The following is a 23,051-nucleotide window of genomic DNA, read 5'->3' as shown; positions in this document are numbered from 1 at the left end:
ACAAACGTATGGACAACAAGGGGGGAAAGCTCTTGGGGGGGTGGTGGTGGGAGGAGTTGAGAGATTGGGATTGGCATGTAAACATTTATATGTATAAAATAGATAACCAATAAGAACCTGCTGTATAAAAATATAAAATAAAATTCAAAATTAAAAAGAAATAAAATTTAAAAAATAAAACAGAAAAAACAATTATTCCCTTCACATACATGTATTTATATGAATAAATTAGTTCCATGCTTATATCTGTAAATACAAAAAAGAGAAATAAAATCTATCTTGAACCAAAAATGAAAAAGAGAAAAAAAAAAAAACAGAACCCACCAGTTCCACAGAGGAAAACCGTATCAGGGCACTTGCTCCAGTTGTAAACAATTCTGAAGTTGGTCAGTGGTGGGGAATCGTCTCCCATTCAGCCAGCAGCCCCCACACAACAAGCGTCCTCATTGCAAAGCTGGGGCACTGTGCCGAGGCATCTGTGAGTAAACGTGAGCTGAGCCCCAGGCCAGTTGCTGCTGAACTGTTCCCACCCTTCCCAGGTAAAACACCTGAATATATACAAGGACTTGAAAGCCTAGAGGAAGGGCCATGGAGCCACACGAGTGACAGCATGCCAGCTGACTTGGTGCCTGCAGGCCAGCCAGGATGGTCCTGGCCCTGGGTGCTCTTCTGGAAGATTTCCATTTCCCTGCCTGAGATACCCGTCCTGTCCCTGCCCCCACTGCTTTTTTCCTTCCTCACCTCTGCCCAGGGAGAAATTCCAGCAGCAGGTATGGGTGACACATCCTCTTCTTTAGCAGGTGGCAGCCTGGCAACTGCTGCAGAAAGTCCAGCAGAGCCCCACTCACACTGGGCCACCCACAAAGCCGTGGCCTCTCACTCCCTCCCACCAGCCCAGCCCCGAGACTGCTGACAGGGCAGAGAAAATGGCGTCAGGCACAGCTGCAGGGGCTCTTGCTGCCTGGAGTGGTATTTATATTGATCTCAACCCAGGCACACCTGGGGAGGGCTGGCCGGCACAGTAAGGCTGCCCAGGTCAGCTAATCATCACCCCTCAGGGGCTCACAGTTGCAGAAAATGGAACTTGCTGAACTGGCCAGGTCCAAGGAACAGGTGTGGGCTCCTGAGAGTCAGGATAGACAAGGGGCTGCAGCTTTGGCTTGTTTTCTAATCATTTTATCTGGCCCATGAGTGGGAGACAACTTCAAGAAAACCCTCTCCTAATGAGAGGAACCCAGGAGTCAGGGAGAGGAGGGGTGGTTGGTGGTTGGAGACAGAGGCCTGGTGCCCCGGGTGCAGTGGAAGTCTCTGGAAGACCAGGTGGAGGGAGGCCACACAGAGTGATGCCCAGGGTCACAGACCTGTCGGAGCTGCTGTTTGTTAGTTCAAGTCCTGCTCTGAGGTGCTCTGTGTCAGCTCTGAGCGACAGGTGAGCTGGGGGTGCTCTTCAATGAGGGCTATGTGCACGGTTCCTGTGTGCCCAGCCCTGCCACGGTACCTGCAAGGGTAGCTCTGTATCCTGGGAGAGGCCTGACCACGAGAGCCCCATGGGCTGCTGGGGACCTGGTAAAGGATGTCAGGACAGTCAGTGAAGCCACCGAGGATATACCTCCAGTTGCTCCTAATTCCTATACCCTGCTGGTCATTCTACCAACCACCAGGACATGGTATTCTGTATTAGTCTTCAATGATGCCTTCTTTTGTATTCCATTAGTCCCAGAGTCACAAGAAATTTTGGCTTGTGAGTGGCAGGACTCAACATACAACTAAAACAATACTTCCGGGCCGTCTTGCCCCAAGGGTTCAAAAATTCCCACACCATCTTTGGGGAAAGCTTAGCTAAAGACCGAAAAGTTCTACCTCTGGAAAAGGAAACCCTCCTTCAATATGCAGACGACATTCTGATCGCCAGCCCTACTAAGGAGGCCTCTGAACTACCAAGCCAATAAAGGATAGAAGTTGTCCAAGAAAAAGCTCAAATATAACAGACTGCAGTGACCTGCCTGGGCTTCATTCTCACAGAAGGTCGGAGAAGCCCATCCCAGGAAAGGGAAGAAACCATTTGCAGCCTTACCCCTTTCTAAAACTAGAAGACAGCTTAGGGGTTCCTGGGGAGGCCAGGGTTTGCTGCCTCTGGATCCCTAACTACAGTCTACTAGCTGGGCCTCTATATGAAACACTGAAAGGAAAAGATGATGATCCTTTTGAACAGAATCCAGAAGTGGCCTTTCAAGAATGGAAAGAGCAGTCAATTCAGACCCTTGCCCTGGAACTCCCTAATTGAGCTAAACCCTTTGACCTTTACATTCCCGGTGAAAGGTGAATCGCCATTGGAGAATTAGTGCAAAAACTGGGACCACTTGAAATGGAACAACGCAAGAATGCCATCCAGGTAGGATAAACTACAGTCACCAAGGGGCTTGGCCCACTGCCACATCTGGCCAAGATACTGGCGGTATCTCAAAACCTGGAAATCAGCAGCCCAAAAGGCCACCTCCCTCCTAAGGGAAAAGGACCCCACGTGGTGATCCTAATCACCAACCATGCCCTGAAGTTGCAGGGTTCGCTCCGTGGGCACACCGACCTCGAGTGAGGAGGCCCTCCAACTCCAACATCCAGAGAGATAACCGGGGGCAACAGGGCACCATGACGACTGTGTGAACATCACTTGACCTGGAGTTTCCCTCATAAAACAACAATAGTGTGTCCCGAAGGAGTAGACTACTGCTTGCAGGACTTACTGCACCCGGAGGGGAGCTAATAATCTTGGCGGGGGAACCGTATATCACACTGTCACCATAGAAAAGCCTACAGACACCGTGATGATGGTGGCCAATAAGACCGGCTGGACTCCTGTTTACTTCAAAAGCCTGTTGACTCAGTGGCCATCATGGTCCTTGATCACCACTGACCCTGGACTGTCTGGGAGTTGAGTGGGCAGGGCTCTGACACCTGGTGCTGTTTTTACGTTAATTCAGGGGCCTAATTGAAGAAAGAGCAGACTACTGGTCAGAGCATCTAGGCTGGCAGAAACGGTCAGCCTAAGGTGGCCGAACAAATGTGGGACGGGGTGAAATCGGCCCCCACAGCGTCTCTGCACATCTCTTTCCTGGACCCTTAAAGGTCATTAGAATCTATAACACTTCCAATGCTGGTGCTCAGGCGGACGAGCAGGGAGGCAGGGGTCCTGGGGCCAATCAACGTCACCTGGAGGCTGCTGGGGAGAAGTTCTGACCTGCGTCCCCTGGTATGAGGGCTCCCAACTCAGCACTCAGCAGTTACAGAAGAAGGGTCTGCACCCTCAGCACTCCAAGAATGAGGAATGGGACAAAAGGCAGAGGAGGGGTTTGTCCCCAGCAAAGCCCATTAAAAATCCCTGGGAGATAAAAATAGAATCTGGGCAATAAAGTCAAGTCTGACCATTTTATCCTTTGTGCTTTGTCTAATTTCACGTGCTCCTAGGGTCCCGCATGCAGAGGTTCCACACCCGGCACTTCAGACCAGATTTCCTAGTGCAGAATGGCTGGGTCGACACCTCAGCTCCTGGGGCCCAGTGCAGACTCCGAGATATAGAGCCTGAGCTGCAGCCAACCTGGCCCTCGAGAGCTCCGCCCCCTCCCTCCCACTGACTCTGACAGGATCTCTACACAGCAGCCCAGCCCACAGCCCATGGGGTAGTGCATGCTCTCACCTCTCCATTCTCTGATCAAAATATAAAGTTTCCTTTGCTTGGGAACCAAACTCAGTCTCGATCTGTTGGCCCAATGACACTGGGCAGGGGGACACTTGTTGGGGTCCACTCTGGAGGATCAGTAACAGAAATTGAGACTATTGTAACTTCAATGAACAGATGTGTGAGCCAAACTGTAGTTAACATAGAACAGTTTAGAAGGCTCGGGTAAAATAAGATGTTTCTAACACTTCCATTTGATATTTCCATAACTTTATTAGAAGCAAGTTCAGTGAAAAGGTTTGTCTTATTTGTCAGGTCAATATTAGAGAAATGAAGTGATTTCTTTCCAAGGATGTACATCTAATAATCTTGGTTAAAGCTTCAATCTTGTTTTAAATGCTTTTCCATTGAAAATGATACCTCTCTTTCAGCTCCCCCATTTCTGAGAAATATAAAATCTTATAATTTATTATTACCAAAGGGGAAAGGTGGGAGGAGGGATAAATTAACAGTTTGGAATTAACACATACACACTGCTATGTATAAAATAGATCATCAACAAGGAACTACTGGATAGCACAGGGAACTACACTCAATATTTTGCAATAACCTATAAGGGGAAATAATCGGAAAAAGAATAGATATTTTTATTGACATCATCTATCAATGACAGTTAAAGTGTAACCTAAGGGAAGCCGGTGGTGAGTGCTTCTGACCCTGAAGACTTCAATCATCTAAAGTTTGGACTCTGCCTACTTCCCAAGGCCCTTAATGAACATATGTGTAGCCGTAGCTTAAAAAACTCCCCAGTTTGGGTTTCGGGGAGACACTGATTTTGAAAAAGCCCTGGTGTTCTCCTTACATGAATGGAACTCTTCCTACTGCTAAAACATGTCTGTCACATCCAGAGGATGGTATACCGTCTGATCGGGAAGAGTTTGGAAAAGGCATCTCATCTCCTCATCTCCTGGTGCTCGGGTTCACCCCTCCAGCGTCTTTACTAACAGTCTCCCCACTTGGAGATGTCAGCACTGTCAACATCCTGTTGCGTACAGTTTGGAATTTGTCCAGAGGATGAAGCAGAAGGAAGAGGAACAATGAGAGACAAGTCCTAGGTGTTCAGACAGGCACATGTCACTCTAATTTCCAATCAGGAAGATGAATTGACCAAAGGCTAGTGTTGCCCATGGAAACAGTATAGGGCTTGAGGAAATCCCACTGCTTTGTGGCCAGTTCCCATAAACACAAGTTGAACAATGGAACTCAGGGGCAGTAAAATTCACGAAACTGCAGAGTTGAAAATATCTATCACTGAAAAATGTCTTGAGGAAAGTCAGAGAAAAGGATTGGTAAGCAAGGGAGAATGGCAGGAAAGGGATTTGAGGAGGTAGAAAGGACTCGCCATTAAGCACAAGAAAAGCGGCTGAACATTGCCAACATTGCAGTTGGCCAAAAAGGCTGTATGCGATTTTTCTGTATATATTCAAGAAAAGGGCATACACTTTTTTAGCCAACCAAACAGGTGGGCACTGGAAATCAATACTACAAAAGATATCACTTCGCATCAGTCAGAAGAGCCATCCTCATAAAGTGTAAACACCAGAAGTGCAGGACAGGGCAAGGAGAAGAGGGAGCCCTGTGAGGCTTATAGTGGAAATGTATATTGCCAACGGCCATTCTGGAGTAGTGTATTGTGTTTGCTAAAGCATCTAAAAAATGAGCTACAGAGCATAGGGCACTTTCACTCATGGGTGTATATCTTGGGAAAAACAAAAATCGAGAGGACACAGGCACCCCAATGTTTACTGCCTCTCTCTTTAAAAGATCCTCGACTAGGATATAACTTAAATGTCTCTGGAGGGAAAAAATGGATAGAGATGTGGTACTTATGTAGAGTGGAATATTACTCAGCCTGGAAATCAATGAAATATGGCCAGTTGTAACAACTCCAGAGGAGTTACGTATGATCATTCTAAGTGACATAATTCAAAAAGAAAAAGACACATATCATAAGATATCACTTAAAGGTGGAATCCAAAATGGCTACACATGAAATAAATTACAAAACAAAAACATAGTCAAATATGTAGAAAACACGCGTAAGGCTGCTAAACGGGAAAGGTGGGGAGGGGTGAGGCATCATCCAGGAGGTTGAAATTAGCAAAGATACCATTCCAAATACCAAACTGATAATCAACAAGGCCTACACGGTAGCTAAAAGAACTGCACTCAGCACACTCAAGTCACCGGAAAAGAATATCTATGACTGGTAAGAATCTGAAAAAGCATTTATTGATGTCTCTCTGTACGTGAATCAAGTGGATGTACAGCAGCAAGAAACAGAGCTTTGAAAATCAGCTGTAACCAATATAGTAATAAATTGAAAACAATAAATGACAGAGAGACAGAGAAAACCTCTTACAACATTTCCTCAGGGACGGTGATGCAACGTGGATTGAACACATCTAGACCCACAGCAGGATGAGACATAAGGCTGGAAACTGTTCGCGCTAAGAGAAATGTGAGGTTGGGTGAGGAAATGCACACCCTTTAAAGTAATACTACCTGGTACCCATTCAATGGGTCCCAAATCTGCAGGTTCAAGGAATCTTCCTACAGCTAAAACATGTATGGAAAACCCAGAGGACTGTACACCATGTGATCGGGAGATGTGTCTAAAATGCACCTCATTTATCTTCTCCTGGTGCCGCTGTTCATCATTCCAGCCACGTTACTTAGAATCTCCCCACTTAGAGAATCAGCACATTTAAACTTCTGTTTCACACATTTTGCAAATTGTGAGGAGGATGAACGGGAAGAGGGGGAACCAATGAGAGAATAGTTGTAGGGGTGTGGACGGGCACATGTCACTCTAATTTCCCATTAAGAATAAGAATTAAAAAAATGCTCAGCCCGCCTCGCCGGAGCCAAAATAGGGCCTGAAGCAATCCTGCGGCTTTGAGACCAGCTCACAAAAGAGCAACTTAAAAAATGGAGCTCAGGGTCACTGCAATTCACAAACCTACAGAGTTATAAATGAAAACTAATGTCCAAAAATATGTTGAGGTAAGGCAAAGAAGAGGATCTGAATGCAAGACAGAATTGCAAGAAACAGATTTCAAGAGATAGATTGGACTCATCTTTAAAGCACATGAAAAGCGGCAGAATTTCGACAATGATGCAGTTGGCCCAAAAGGGAGTATGCGTTTTTTCCTGAATATATCCAGGAAAAAACGCATACGCACTTTATGGGCAACCAAGCAAGCAAGCAAGCAATGCAAATGTGCACAACAAAGAAGTCTCATTTCCCACCGGTCAAAAGGGCCATCCGAAAAAATTGTAAAAACCAGAAATGCAGGACAGGCCATGGAGAACAGGGAGCCTTTATACACTGATGGACAGTGTGTGAACTGCCGAGAGCCACTCTGGAGAAGTGTATGGTGGTTCCTAAATCATCTAAAAAACAGAGCTACAGAGCATAGGGCACTTCCAATCACGGGAGTATATCTAGGGAAGTCTAAAAATCAACAAGACACAAGCACACCACAGTTTAGAGCTACTCTGTTTACAAGAACCTCAACTTCAGTACACCTTAAATATCCCAGGAAAGAGAACGATGGATAAAGAAAATGTGGTACTTATGTACAATGGAATATCTCTTCACCATGAAATCAATGTAATAAGGCTAGTAGAAGGATAAAGAGTGGATTTAGGTCCGATAATACTACTTGAAATAAGTCAAACAGAAAAAGAAACATATCATAAGATATCACTTATAGAGGGAGGATAAATATGGCTGCACAAAAAATGAATTACAAAACAGAACAGTGTCTCACATTTAGAAAACACACTTATGTCAGCTTAAGGGGAAAGGAGAGGTGGGGTGATGCATAAAACCAGAGTTTGAAATTAGCACAGATACCGTTCAATAAACCAAATAGGTATTAGACAAGATCTACACCTTGCTCAATGAACTGGCCTCAACACACCCTATACACCGCAGAGAAATATATCTGAGTAATAAGAATCTTAAAACCCATGTATTGATATATCTCCATAAGGGAATCAAGTGTGTGCAGAGCGGCACAAACACAGCAGTGAAAATGAGCTAAACCCCATTATAGAAATAAATTTTAAAACCAAAACGCAGAAGCAATGAAAGAGAGACAAATTCTTACAAAATTCGCTCAGGGGCTGTGATGCAACCTGGAATGACCACATATAAACCCACAGCTGGATAAGACATAAGGCTGGACACTTGGGGCTGAGAGGATTGGTGAGCTTTGGTGAGCAACTGCCAAAAGTTTAATGCAATACTTCATGCTACTCATTCCAAGGGTCCCAACACTCCAGGTTGAAGGGAATCTTCCTACAGCTAAACCATGCATGGGAAATCCAGCAGATGGTATACCATATGATCGGGAAAGGTTTCTAAAATGCACCTCATTTTCCTCTCCTGGGGCTCCGGATCAACATTCCAGCCACTTTACTAACAACATCCCCACATGGAGAGTCAATGCCTTTAAGTTCCGGTATCGCACAGTCTGCAGTTTGTGCGGACGATGAATGGGAATAGGGGGAACCACTGAGAAAATAGCTGTAGCGGTTTCAATGGCCACATGTCACTCTACTTTCACATAGGAAGAAGAATTAACCAAAGGCACAGCAAGGCGCCCCAGAAGAAGAATAGGGCCTGAAGATATCCTGTGGATATGAGGCAAGATCACAAAAATAAGAGCTGAAAAATGGAACTAAGGGCAACTGCAATTCAAAAACCTGCAGAGGTATAAAGGCCAACTATTTTCCAAAAGTATATTGAGGTAAGGCTATGAAGAGGCACTGACAGCAAGGCAGAATTGCAGGAAACCGATTTCAGGAGGTAGACTGGAATTGCATTGAAAACATATGAAAAGACTCAGAACATTGACAATCATGCACTTGGCCAAAAAGGGCTTATGCGTTTTTTCCTGAATATATTCAGCAAAAAACGCATACGCACTTTTTGGCCAACCAAGCAAGCTTGCAAAGGAAATCTACACTACAATGAAGTCTCACTGCCCCCCGGTCAAAAGGGCCATCTGAAAAAAGTGTAAAATCCAGAAAGGCAGGACAGGACATGGAGAACTGGGAGCCTTGTTATGCTGATGGGCGGGATGTAAATTGCCAACAGCCACTCTGGAGAAGTGAATGGTGTTTCCTGAAACATCTAAGAAACAAAGCAACAGAGCCTAGGGCACTTCCACTTATGGTCCTATAGCTTAGGGAAATTAAAATCAAAAAGACACAGCCACCCCAAAGTTTGGGACGGCTCTGTTTACAAGAACCTCTTTTATGGTACAAGTTCAATATCACAGAAAGCGAAAAATGGATAAAGAAGTTGTGGTACTTACATACAATGCAATATCACTCAGCAATGAAATCTATGTCATCAGGCCCGTAGCAGCATAATGAGTGGATTCAGGTGTGATGATTCTAAGTGAAATAAGTCAGAGAGAAAAAGAAACATCATAAGATATCACTAATACACGGAATGTAAACTTGGCTACACAGGAACTGAATTACAAAACAGAACAGGGTCTCAAATGTAGAAAACCAAATTATGCTTGCTTAAGGGGAAAGGTGAGTTGGGGTGCTGCATAAAACCAGAGATTGAAAGTAGCACAGATACTGTTCCATAAGCCAAATATGTAATAGACAAGAGCTACTCCTTGCTCAACGAAGTGGACTCAACACCCCATATTAAACGCCTAAGAATATACCTGACTAGTAAGAATCTTAAAACCTATGGATTTATATGTCTCCAGAAGAGAATCAAGCATGTGTACAGCGGCATAAACACAGCAGTGATAGGATGGGTGATGTTCGGTGAGCAAATGCAGACCCTTTGAAGTCATATTGCATGGTACCCATTCCATGGGTCTCAACTCTCCAGGTTTAAGGGATTCTTCCTTCAGCTAAAACATGCATGTGGAACCCAGAGTATGATCCACCGTGTGATCGAGAAACGTGTTCAAATGTGTCTCAGTTTTCGTCCCCTGGTACTCGGGTGCAACATTCCAGACGCTTTACTAACACTCTCCCCACTTGGAGAGTCAGTGCCTTTAACCTCCTGTTTGGCCCAGTTCGCAATTTCTGCGGAAAATGAACAGGAATAGGGAGAACCAATGAGAGACTAGCTGGAGGTGTCTGGACAGGCAAATTTAACTCTCATTTCCCACCAGGAAGAGGAATTAACCAAAGGCTCAGCGAGCCATGCCGGAACCACACTAGGGCCTGAAGCAATCCTGCGGTGTTGTGGCCTGCTCACAAGAAAGCGAGTTGAAGAAAGGAGCTCAGGGGCACTGTAATTCACAAACTTGCAGAGTTATAAATGACAGCTATCGTCCAAAAGTATATTGAAGTAAGGCTGCCAAGAGGACTTGAAAGCGGGGCAGAATTGCAGGAAACCGATTTCAGGAGGTAGACTGGAATTGCATGTAAAGCATAGGAAAAGAGGCAGAACATCCACAATGATGCACTTGGCCAAAAAGGGCATATGTGTTTTTTCCTGAAAATATTCAGGAAAAAAAGCATACGCCCTTTTTGGCCAACCAAGCAAGCTTGCAAAGGATATCTGCACTAAAATGAAGTCTCACTTCCCCCGGTCAAAAGGGCCATCTGAAAAAAGTGTAAAATCCAGAAAGGCAGGACAGGCCATGGAGAACTGGGAGCCTTGTTATGCTGATGGGGGGGATGTAAATTGCCAACAGCCACTCTGGAGAAGTGTATGGTGTTTCCTGAAACATCTAAAAAACAAAGCAACAGAGCCTAGGGCATTCCACTTATGGTCCTATAGCTTAGGGAAATTAAAATAAAAAAGACACAGCTACCCCAAAGTTTGGGACAGCTCTGTTTACAAGAACCTCGTTTACGGTACAAGATCAATATCGCAGAAAGCGAAAAATGGATAAAGAAGTTGTGGTACTTACGTACAATGCAATATCACTCAGCAATGAAATCTATGTCATCAGGCCCGTAGTAGCATAATGAGTGGATTCAGGTACGATGATTCTAAGTGAAATAAGTCACACAGAAAAAGAAACATCATAAGATATCACTACTACACAGAATGTAAACTTGGCTACACAGGAACTGAATTACAAAACAGAACAGGGTCTCAAATGTAAAAAACCAACTTATGCTTGCTTAACGGGAAAGGAGAGTTGGGGTGCTGCATAAAACCAGAGATTGAAATTAGCACAGACACCTTTCCATAAGCCAAATATGTAATAGACAAGAGCTACTCCTTGCTCAACGAAGTGGACTCAACACCACATATTAAACGCCTAAGAATATATCTGACTAGTAAGAATCTTAAAACTTATGGATTTATATGTCTCCGAAAGAGAATCAAGCGTGTGTACAGTGGCATAAACGCAGCAGTGATAGGATTGGTGAGGTTCGGTGAGCAAATGCAGACCCTTTGAAGTCATATTGCATGGTACCCATTCCATGGGTCTCAACTCTCCAGGTTTAAGGGATTCTTCCTTCAGCTAAAACATGCATGTGGAACACAGAGTATGATCCACCGCGTGATCGGGAAACGTGTTCAAATGTGTCTCAGTATTCGTCCCCTGGTACTTGGGTGCAACATTCCAGACGCTTTACTAACACTCTACTCACTTGGAGAGTCAGTGCCTTTAACCTCCTGTTTGGCCCAGTTTGCAATTTCTGTGGAAGATGAACATGAATAGGGAGAACCAATGAGAGACTAGCTGGAGGTGTCTGGACAGACAAATTTAACTCTCATTTCCCACCAGGAAGAGGAATTAACCAAAGGCTCAGCGTGCCATGCCAGAACCACACTAGGGCCTGTAGCAATCCTGCGGTGTTGCGGAGAGCTCACAAGAAAGCGAATTGTAGAACGGAGCTCAGGGGCACTGTCATTCACAACCTGCAGAGTTATAAATGACAGCTATCGTCCAAAAATATATTGAAGTAAGGCTGCCAAGAGGACTTGAAAGCGGGGCAGAATTGCAGGAAACCGATTTCAGAAGGTACACGGGAGTCGCTCTTAAAGCATAGGAAAAGAGACAGAACTTGGAAAATAATGCACTTGGCAAAAAAGGGCTTATGTGTTTTATCCAGAGCTCTCATAACCGAGGGGAGGAGATTCCCAGCAGGCTCCAACTACCACCTGAGGGCTCACATTGCCAAGGCAACGTGAGCGAGCCAGGCAGGATTTACCTCACAGCAGAGGTCCCACCTCACAGAAGGGTGAGAAACCCAGCCAACATCAGACTCTCACCAGAGGGCCCACATCACCAAGGGGATGGGAACCAGGCAGGAGTGTCTTCACACCAGTGGGGCCACATCATCGAAAGGTGAGGTACTCAGCAAATGTGTCCTCAAACCAGAGGAGCCACATCACCAAGGGCCTCGGAGTGAGGCAGGCAGGAGTAGCCTCACAACACTGGGCCCATAGAATAAAAAAGTAAGGAATCCAGCAGTTGGAACCTCCCAGCAGGCAGCCCAGAGCACCGAGGCTATGGGATCCAGACCACAGTGAACTCACAGAAGAGGGCCCATGTCATGAAACTGAGCAACCCAGCCATTGGGACCTCAGAGCAGGAGGCCCACATCCCCATGGGGATGGAAATCTGGTAGGAGTGTCCTCGCACCACTGAGAACGTATCAGAAAATTTTGGGAGACCAGCAGTTAGGGCCTGACGCCAGAGGACCCTCATCACCAAGGGAAGGAGGCTCCGAGCAGGCTCCAACTGCCACCAGAGGGCTGACGTCGCCAAGGTGATGTGTGCCAACCAGGCACGAATGACCTCACAGCAGAGGGCCCACCTCAGAGAAGTGTGACGAACCCAGTCAGGATAAGACTTGCACCAGAGGGCCCACATCACCAAATGGATTGGAACCAGGCAGGAGTGTCCTCACATGAGTAGGGCCACATCATCTAAAGGTGAGGAACCCAGAACATGTGGCTTCAAACCATAGGACAAACCAAGCCACCCAAGTGGCTGGGAGTGCGGCAGGCAGGAGGAGCCTCACAACAGAGGGCCCAAAAATAAGAAAGGTGAGGAATCCAGCAGTTGGAACCTCCCAGCAGGCGGCCCAGAGCACAGAGGCTATGGGATCCAGGCCTCTGTGAACTAACACCAGAGAGCCCACATCATGACAATGTGAACAACCCAGCCGTTGGGACCTCAGAGCAGAAGGCCCACATCCCCATGGAGATGGGATCCTAAGAGGAGTGCCCAAGCATCTTTGGGCTCACTAAGAAAAGTTGGTGAGCCCAGCAGTTAGGGCCTGACGCAAGAGGGCCCTCATCACGGGGGTAGGAGATTCCCAGCACGCTCCAACTGCCACCACACGGCTGACTTCACCAAGGCAATGTGTGCCAGCCATGCAGGAGTGACCTATCAGCAGAGGGTCTCCCTCACAGAAGGGTGAGGAACACAGCCAGGAACAGACTCTCACCAGGGGGTCCACATAACCACGTGGATGAGAACCAGGCAGGAGTGTCCTCACACTAGTGGGGCCACATCAACGAAAGGTGAGGAACCCAGCAAAGGTGGCCACAAACCAGAGGACCCACAGCACCAAGGGGTTGAGAGTGAGGTAGGTGTGTGGACGGGCATATTTAACACTCATTTCCCACCAGGAAGAGGAATTAACCAAAGGCTCAGTGTGCCCTGCCAGAAGCAGATTAGGGCCTGAAGCAGTCTTGTGGGTTTGCGGCCAGCTCACAAGAAAGCGAGTTGAAGAAAGGAGCTCAGGGGCACTATAATTCACAAACCTGCAGAGTTATAAATGACAGATAATGTCCAAAAATATATTGAAGTAAGGCTGCGAAGAGGACTTGAAAGCGGGGCAGAATTTCAGGAAACCAATTTCAGGAGGTAGACTGGATTTGCATTTAAAGCATAGGAAAAGAGGCAGAACATCGACAATGATGCACTTGGCAAAAAAGGGCGTATGAGTTTGTTTCTGAATATATTCAGGAAAAAACACATACGCCCTTTTTGGCAAACCAAGCAAGCTTGCAATGGAAATCCGAACTACTATGAAGTGTCACTTCCCCCCGGTCTAAAGGGCTATCTGAAAAAAGTGTAAAATCCAGAAAGGCAAGATAGGCCATGGGGAAAAAGGAGCCTTGTTATGTTGATGGGTGGGATGTAAATTGCCAACAGCCACTCTGGAGAAGTGTATGGTGTTTCCTGATACATCTGAAAAACAAAGCAGCAGAGTCTAGGGCATTTCCACTTATGGTCCTATAGCTTAGGGAAATTAAAATCAAAAAGACACAGCCACCCCAAAATTTGGGATGGCTCTGTTTACAGGAACCTCTTCTACAGTACAAGTTAAATATCCCAGAGAACAAATAATTGATAAAGAAGTTGCGGTACTTACGTACAACAGAATACCACTCAGCAATGAAATCTGTGTCACCAGGCCTGTACCAGCATAATGAGTGGATTGAGGCACGATGATTCTAAGTGAAATAAGTCACACAGAAAAAGAAACATCATAAGGTATCACTAATGCACGGAATGTAAACTTGGCTACACATGAACTGAATTACAAAACAGAACAGGGTCTCAAGTTTAGAAAACCAACTTATGCTTGCTTAAGGGGAAAGGTGAGTTGGGGTGCTGCATAAAACCAGAGTTTGAAATTAGCACAGATACTGTTCCATAAGCCAAATATGTAATAGACAAGACCTACCCCTTGCTCAACGAAATGGACTCAACAATGAGGTATCACCTCACACCTGTTAGAATGGGCATCATCTGAAAATCTACAAACAACAAATGCTGGAAAGGGTGTGGAGAAAAGGAAGCCACTTCCACTATTGTTGGGAATATAAATTGATACAGTCACTATGGAGAACAATATGGAGTTTCTTAAGAAACTAATAATAGAATTACCATATGATACAGCAATCCCAGTATTGGACATATACCCAGACAAAACCATAATTCAAAAAGAGACATGCACCGCAATGTTCATTGCATCACTATTTACAATATCGAGGTAATGGAAGCAACCTAAATGCCCACAGACAGACGAATGCATAAAGACGTGGTACATATATAAAATGGAATATTACTAAGCCATGAAAGGAATGAAATTGGGTCATTTGTAGAGACGTCGATGGATCTAGAGACTGTCATACAGAGTGAAGTAAGTCAGAAAGAGAAAAACAAATCTTGTATATTCATGCATATATGTGGAACCTAGAAAAACTGTACAGATTAACCATTTTGCAAGGCATAAATAGAGCAACAGATGTAGACAACAAACGTATGGACAACAAGGGGGGAAAGCTCTTGGGGGGGTGGTGGTGGGAGGAGTTGAGAGATTGGGATTGGCATGTAAACATTTATATGTATAAAATAGATAACCAATAAGAACCTGCTGTATAAAAATATAAAATAAAATTCAAAATTAAAAAGAAATAAAATTTAAAAAATAAAACAGAAAAAACAATTATTCCCTTCACATACATGTATTTATATGAATAAATTAGTTCCATGCTTATATCTGTAAATACAAAAAAGAGAAATAAAATCTATCTTGAACCAAAAATGAAAAAGAGAAAAAAAAAAAAACAGAACCCACCAGTTCCACAGAGGAAAACCGTATCAGGGCACTTGCTCCAGTTGTAAACAATTCTGAAGTTGGTCAGTGGTGGGGAATCGTCTCCCATTCAGCCAGCAGCCCCCACACAACAAGCGTCCTCATTGCAAAGCTGGGGCACTGTGCCGAGGCATCTGTGAGTAAACGTGAGCTGAGCCCCAGGCCAGTTGCTGCTGAACTGTTCCCACCCTTCCCAGGTAAAACACCTGAATATATACAAGGACTTGAAAGCCTAGAGGAAGGGCCATGGAGCCACACGAGTGACAGCATGCCAGCTGACTTGGTGCCTGCAGGCCAGCCAGGATGGTCCTGGCCCTGGGTGCTCTTCTGGAAGATTTCCATTTCCCTGCCTGAGATACCCGTCCTGTCCCTGCCCCCACTGCTTTTTTCCTTCCTCACCTCTGCCCAGGGAGAAATTCCAGCAGCAGGTATGGGTGACACATCCTCTTCTTTAGCAGGTGGCAGCCTGGCAACTGCTGCAGAAAGTCCAGCAGAGCCCCACTCACACTGGGCCACCCACAAAGCCGTGGCCTCTCACTCCCTCCCACCAGCCCAGCCCCGAGACTGCTGACAGGGCAGAGAAAATGGCGTCAGGCACAGCTGCAGGGGCTCTTGCTGCCTGGAGTGGTATTTATATTGATCTCAACCCAGGCACACCTGGGGAGGGCTGGCCGGCACAGTAAGGCTGCCCAGGTCAGCTAATCATCACCCCTCAGGGGCTCACAGTTGCAGAAAATGGAACTTGCTGAACTGGCCAGGTCCAAGGAACAGGTGTGGGCTCCTGAGAGTCAGGATAGACAAGGGGCTGCAGCTTTGGCTTGTTTTCTAATCATTTTATCTGGCCCATGAGTGGGAGACAACTTCAAGAAAACCCTCTCCTAATGAGAGGAACCCAGGAGTCAGGGAGAGGAGGGGTGGTTGGTGGTTGGAGACAGAGGCCTGGTGCCCCGGGTGCAGTGGAAGTCTCTGGAAGACCAGGTGGAGGGAGGCCACACAGAGTGATGCCCAGGGTCACAGACCTGTCGGAGCTGCTGTTTGTTAGTTCAAGTCCTGCTCTGAGGTGCTCTGTGTCAGCTCTGAGCGACAGGTGAGCTGGGGGTGCTCTTCAATGAGGGCTATGTGCACGGTTCCTGTGTGCCCAGCCCTGCCACGGTACCTGCAAGGGTAGCTCTGTATCCTGGGAGAGGCCTGACCACGAGAGCCCCATGGGCTGCTGGGGACCTGGTAAAGGATGTCAGGACAGTCAGTGAAGCCACCGAGGATATACCTCCAGTTGCTCCTAATTCCTATACCCTGCTGGTCATTCTACCAACCACCAGGACATGGTATTCTGTATTAGTCTTCAATGATGCCTTCTTTTGTATTCCATTAGTCCCAGAGTCACAAGAAATTTTGGCTTGTGAGTGGCAGGACTCAACATACAACTAAAACAATACTTCCGGGCCGTCTTGCCCCAAGGGTTCAAAAATTCCCACACCATCTTTGGGGAAAGCTTAGCTAAAGACCGAAAAGTTCTACCTCTGGAAAAGGAAACCCTCCTTCAATATGCAGACGACATTCTGATCGCCAGCCCTACTAAGGAGGCCTCTGAACTACCAAGCCAATAAAGGATAGAAGTTGTCCAAGAAAAAGCTCAAATATAACAGACTGCAGTGACCTGCCTGGGCTTCATTCTCACAGAAGGTCGGAGAAGCCCATCCCAGGAAAGGGAAGAAACCATTTGCAGCCTTACCCCTTTCTAAAACTAGAAGACAGCTTAGGGGTTCCTGGGGAGGCCAGGGTTTGCTGCTTCTGGATCCCTAACTACAGTCTACTAGCTGGGCCTCTATATGAAACACTGAAAGGAAAAGATGATGATCCTTTTGAACAGAATCCAGAAGTGGCCTTTCAAGAATGGAAAGAGCAGTCAATTCAGACCCTTGCCCTGGAACTCCCTAATTGAGCTAAACCCTTTGACCTTTACATTCCCGGTGAAAGGTGAATCGCCATTGGAGAATTAGTGCAAAAACTGGGACCACTTGAAATGGAACAACGCAAGAATGCCATCCAGGTAGGATAAACTACAGTCACCAAGGGGCTTGGCCCACTGCCACATCTGGCCAAGATACTGGCGGTATCTCAAAACCTGGAAATCAGCAGCCCAAAAGGCCACCTCCCTCCTAAGGGAAAAGGACCCCACGTGGTGATCCTAATCACCAACCATGCCCTGAAGTTGCAGGGTTCGCTCCGTGGGCACACCGACCTCGAGTGAGGAGGCCCTCCAACTCCAACATCCAGAGAGATAACCGGGGGCAACAGGGCACCATGACGACTGTGTGAACATCACTTGACCTGGAGTTTCCCTCATAAAACAACAATAGTGTGTCCCGAAGGAGTAGACTACTGCTTGCAGGACTTACTGCACCCGGAGGGGAGCTAATAATCTTGGCGGGGGAACCGTATATCACACTGTCACCATAGAAAAGCCTACAGACACCGTGATGATGGTGGCCAATAAGACCGGCTGGACTCCTGTTTACTTCAAAAGCCTGTTGACTCAGTGGCCATCATGGTCCTTGATCACCACTGACCCTGGACTGTCTGGGAGTTGAGTGGGCAGGGCTCTGACACCTGGTGCTGTTTTTACGTTAATTCAGGGGCCTAATTGAAGAAAGAGCAGACTACTGGTCAGAGCATCTAGGCTGGCAGAAACGGTCAGCCTAAGGTGGCCGAACAAATGTGGGACGGGGTGAAATCGGCCCCCACAGCGTCTCTGCACATCTCTTTCCTGGACCCTTAAAGGTCATTAGAATCTATAACACTTCCAATGCTGGTGCTCAGGCGGACGAGCAGGGAGGCAGGGGTCCTGGGGCCAATCAACGTCACCTGGAGGCTGCTGGGGAGAAGTTCTGACCCGCGTCCCCTGGTATGAGGGCTCCCAACTCAGCACTCAGCAGTTACAGAAGAAGGGTCTGCACCCTCAGCACTCCAAGAATGAGGAATGGGACAAAAGGCAGAGGAGGGGTTTGTCCCCAGCAAAGCCCATTAAAAATCCCTGGGAGATAAAAATAGAATCTGGGCAATAAAGTCAAGTCTGACCATTTTATCCTTTGTGCTTTGTCTAATTTCACGTGCTCCTAGGGTCCCGCATGCAGAGGTTCCACACCCGGCACTTCAGACCAGATTTCCTAGTGCAGAATGGCTGGGTCGACACCTCAGCTCCTGGGGCCCAGTGCAGACTCCGAGATATAGAGCCTGAGCTGCAGCCAACCTGGCCCTCGAGAGCTCCGCCCCCTCCCTCCCACTGACTCTGACAGGATCTCTACACAGCAGCCCAGCCCACAGCCCATGGGGTAGTGCATGCTCTCACCTCTCCATTCTCTGATCAAAATATAAAGTTTCCTTTGCTTGGGAACCAAACTCAGTCTCGATCTGTTGGCCCAATGACACTGGGCAGGGGGACACTTGTTGGGGTCCACTCTGGAGGATCAGTAACAGAAATTGAGACTATTGTAACTTCAATGAACAGATGTGTGAGCCAAACTGTAGTTAACATAGAACAGTTTAGAAGGCTCGGGTAAAATAAGATGTTTCTAACACTTCCATTTGATATTTCCATAACTTTATTATAAGCAAGTTCAGTGAAAAGGTTTGTCTTATTTGTCAGGTCAATATTAGAGAAATGAAGTGATTTCTTTCCAAGGATGTACATCTAATAATCTTGGTTAAAGCTTCAATCTTGTTTTAAATGCTTTTCCATTGAAAATGATACCTCTCTTTCAGCTCCCCCATTTCTGAGAAATATAAAATCTTATAATTTATTATTACCAAAGGGGAAAGGTGGGAGGAGGGATAAATTAACAGTTTGGAATTAACACATACACACTGCTATGTATAAAATAGATCATCAACAAGGAACTACTGGATAGCACAGGGAACTACACTCAATATTTTGCAATAACCTATAAGGGGAAATAATCGGAAAAAGAATAGATATTTTTATTGACATCATCTATCAATGACAGTTAAAGTGTAACCTAAGGGAAGCCGGTGGTGAGTGCTTCTGACCCTGAAGACTTCAATCATCTAAAGTTTGGACTCTGCCTACTTCCCAAGGCCCTTAATGAACATATGTGTAGCCGTAGCTTAAAAAACTCCCCAGTTTGGGTTTCGGGGAGACACTGATTTTGAAAAAGCCCTGGTGTTCTCCTTACATGAATGGAACTCTTCCTACTGCTAAAACATGTCTGTCACATCCAGAGGATGGTATACCGTCTGATCGGGAAGAGTTTGGAAAAGGCATCTCATCTCCTCATCTCCTGGTGCTCGGGTTCACCCCTCCAGCGTCTTTACTAACAGTCTCCCCACTTGGAGATGTCAGCACTGTCAACATCCTGTTGCGTACAGTTTGGAATTTGTCCAGAGGATGAAGCAGAAGGAAGAGGAACAATGAGAGACAAGTCCTAGGTGTTCAGACAGGCACATGTCACTCTAATTTCCAATCAGGAAGATGAATTGACCAAAGGCTAGTGTTGCCCATGGAAACAGTATAGGGCTTGAGGAAATCCCACTGCTTTGTGGCCAGTTCCCATAAACACAAGTTGAACAATGGAACTCAGGGGCAGTAAAATTCACGAAACTGCAGAGTTGAAAATATCTATCACTGAAAAATGTCTTGAGGAAAGTCAGAGAAAAGGATTGGTAAGCAAGGGAGAATGGCAGGAAAGGGATTTGAGGAGGTAGAAAGGACTCGCCATTAAGCACAAGAAAAGCGGCTGAACATTGCCAACATTGCAGTTGGCCAAAAAGGCTGTATGCGATTTTTCTGTATATATTCAAGAAAAGGGCATACACTTTTTTAGCCAACCAAACAGGTGGGCACTGGAAATCAATACTACAAAAGATATCACTTCGCATCAGTCAGAAGAGCCATCCTCATAAAGTGTAAACACCAGAAGTGCAGGACAGGGCAAGGAGAAGAGGGAGCCCTGTGAGGCTTATAGTGGAAATGTATATTGCCAACGGCCATTCTGGAGTAGTGTATTGTGTTTGCTAAAGCATCTAAAAAATGAGCTACAGAGCATAGGGCACTTTCACTCATGGGTGTATATCTTGGGAAAAACAAAAATCGAGAGGACACAGGCACCCCAATGTTTACTGCCTCTCTCTTTAAAAGATCCTCGACTAGGATATAACTTAAATGTCTCTGGAGGGAAAAAATGGATAGAGATGTGGTACTTATGTAGAGTGGAATATTACTCAGCCTGGAAATCAATGAAATATGGCCAGTTGTAACAACTCCAGAGGAGTTACGTATGATCATTCTAAGTGACATAATTCAAAAAGAAAAAGACACATATCATAAGATATCACTTAAAGGTGGAATCCAAAATGGCTACACATGAAATAAATTACAAAACAAAAACATAGTCAAATATGTAGAAAACACGCGTAAGGCTGCTAAACGGGAAAGGTGGGGAGGGGTGAGGCATCATCCAGGAGGTTGAAATTAGCAAAGATACCATTCCAAATACCAAACTGATAATCAACAAGGCCTACACGGTAGCTAAAAGAACTGCACTCAGCACACTCAAGTCACCGGAAAAGAATATCTATGACTGGTAAGAATCTGAAAAAGCATTTATTGATGTCTCTCTGTACGTGAATCAAGTGGATGTACAGCAGCAAGAAACAGAGCTTTGAAAATCAGCTGTAACCAATATAGTAATAAATTGAAAACAATAAATGACAGAGAGACAGAGAAAACCTCTTACAACATTTCCTCAGGGACGGTGATGCAACGTGGATTGAACACATCTAGACCCACAGCAGGATGAGACATAAGGCTGGAAACTGTTCGCGCTAAGAGAAATGTGAGGTTGGGTGAGGAAATGCACACCCTTTAAAGTAATACTACCTGGTACCCATTCAATGGGTCCCAAATCTGCAGGTTCAAGGAATCTTCCTACAGCTAAAACATGTATGGAAAACCCAGAGGACTGTACACCATGTGATCGGGAGATGTGTCTAAAATGCACCTCATTTATCTTCTCCTGGTGCCGCTGTTCATCATTCCAGCCACGTTACTTAGAATCTCCCCACTTAGAGAATCAGCACATTTAAACTTCTGTTTCACACATTTTGCAAATTGTGAGGAGGATGAACGGGAAGAGGGGGAACCAATGAGAGAATAGTTGTAGGGGTGTGGACGGGCACATGTCACTCTAATTTCCCATTAAGAATAAGAATTAAAAAAATGCTCAGCCCGCCTCGCCAGAGCCAAAATAGGGCCTGAAGCAATCCTGCGGCTTTGAGACCAGCTCACAAAAGAGCAACTTAAAAAATGGAGCTCAGGGTCACTGCAATTCACAAACCTACAGAGTTATAAATGAAAACTAATGTCCAAAAATATGTTGAGGTAAGGCAAAGAAGAGGATCTGAATGCAAGACAGAATTGCAAGAAACAGATTTCAAGAGATAGATTGGACTCATCTTTAAAGCACATGAAAAGCGGCAGAATTTCGACAATGATGCAGTTGGCCCAAAAGGGAGTATGCGTTTTTTCCTGAATATATCCAGGAAAAAACGCATACGCACTTTATGGGCAACCAAGCAAGCAAGCAAGCAATGCAAATGTGCACAACAAAGAAGTCTCATTTCCCACCGGTCAAAAGGGCCATCCGAAAAAATTGTAAAAACCAGAAATGCAGGACAGGCCATGGAGAACAGGGAGCCTTTATACACTGATGGACAGTGTGTGAACTGCCGAGAGCCACTCTGGAGAAGTGTATGGTGGTTCCTAAATCATCTAAAAAACAGAGCTACAGAGCATAGGGCACTTCCAATCACGGGAGTATATCTAGGGAAGTCTAAAAATCAACAAGACACAAGCACACCACAGTTTAGAGCTACTCTGTTTACAAGAACCTCAACTTCAGTACACCTTAAATATCCCAGGAAAGAGAACGATGGATAAAGAAAATGTGGTACTTATGTACAATGGAATATCTCTTCACCATGAAATCAATGTAATAAGGCTAGTAGAAGGATAAAGAGTGGATTTAGGTCCGATAATACTACTTGAAATAAGTCAAACAGAAAAAGAAACATATCATAAGATATCACTTATAGAGGGAGGATAAATATGGCTGCACAAAAAATGAATTACAAAACAGAACAGTGTCTCACATTTAGAAAACACACTTATGTCAGCTTAAGGGGAAAGGAGAGGTGGGGTGATGCATAAAACCAGAGTTTGAAATTAGCACAGATACCGTTCAATAAACCAAATAGGTATTAGACAAGATCTACACCTTGCTCAATGAACTGGCCTCAACACACCCTATACACCGCAGAGAAATATATCTGAGTAATAAGAATCTTAAAACCCATGTATTGATATATCTCCATAAGGGAATCAAGTGTGTGCAGAGCGGCACAAACACAGCAGTGAAAATGAGCTAAACCCCATTATAGAAATAAATTTTAAAACCAAAACGCAGAAGCAATGAAAGAGAGACAAATTCTTACAAAATTCGCTCAGGGGCTGTGATGCAACCTGGAATGACCACATATAAACCCACAGCTGGATAAGACATAAGGCTGGACACTTGGGGCTGAGAGGATTGGTGAGCTTTGGTGAGCAACTGCCAAAAGTTTAATGCAATACTTCATGCTACTCATTCCAAGGGTCCCAACACTCCAGGTTGAAGGGAATCTTCCTACAGCTAAACCATGCATGGGAAATCCAGCAGATGGTATACCA

Source organism: Orcinus orca, chromosome 1 (assembly GCF_937001465.1).
Source record: "Orcinus orca chromosome 1, mOrcOrc1.1, whole genome shotgun sequence".
Taxonomy (NCBI): domain Eukaryota; kingdom Metazoa; phylum Chordata; class Mammalia; order Artiodactyla; family Delphinidae; genus Orcinus; species Orcinus orca.
Note: the sequence above shows the minus strand (reverse complement) of the source record.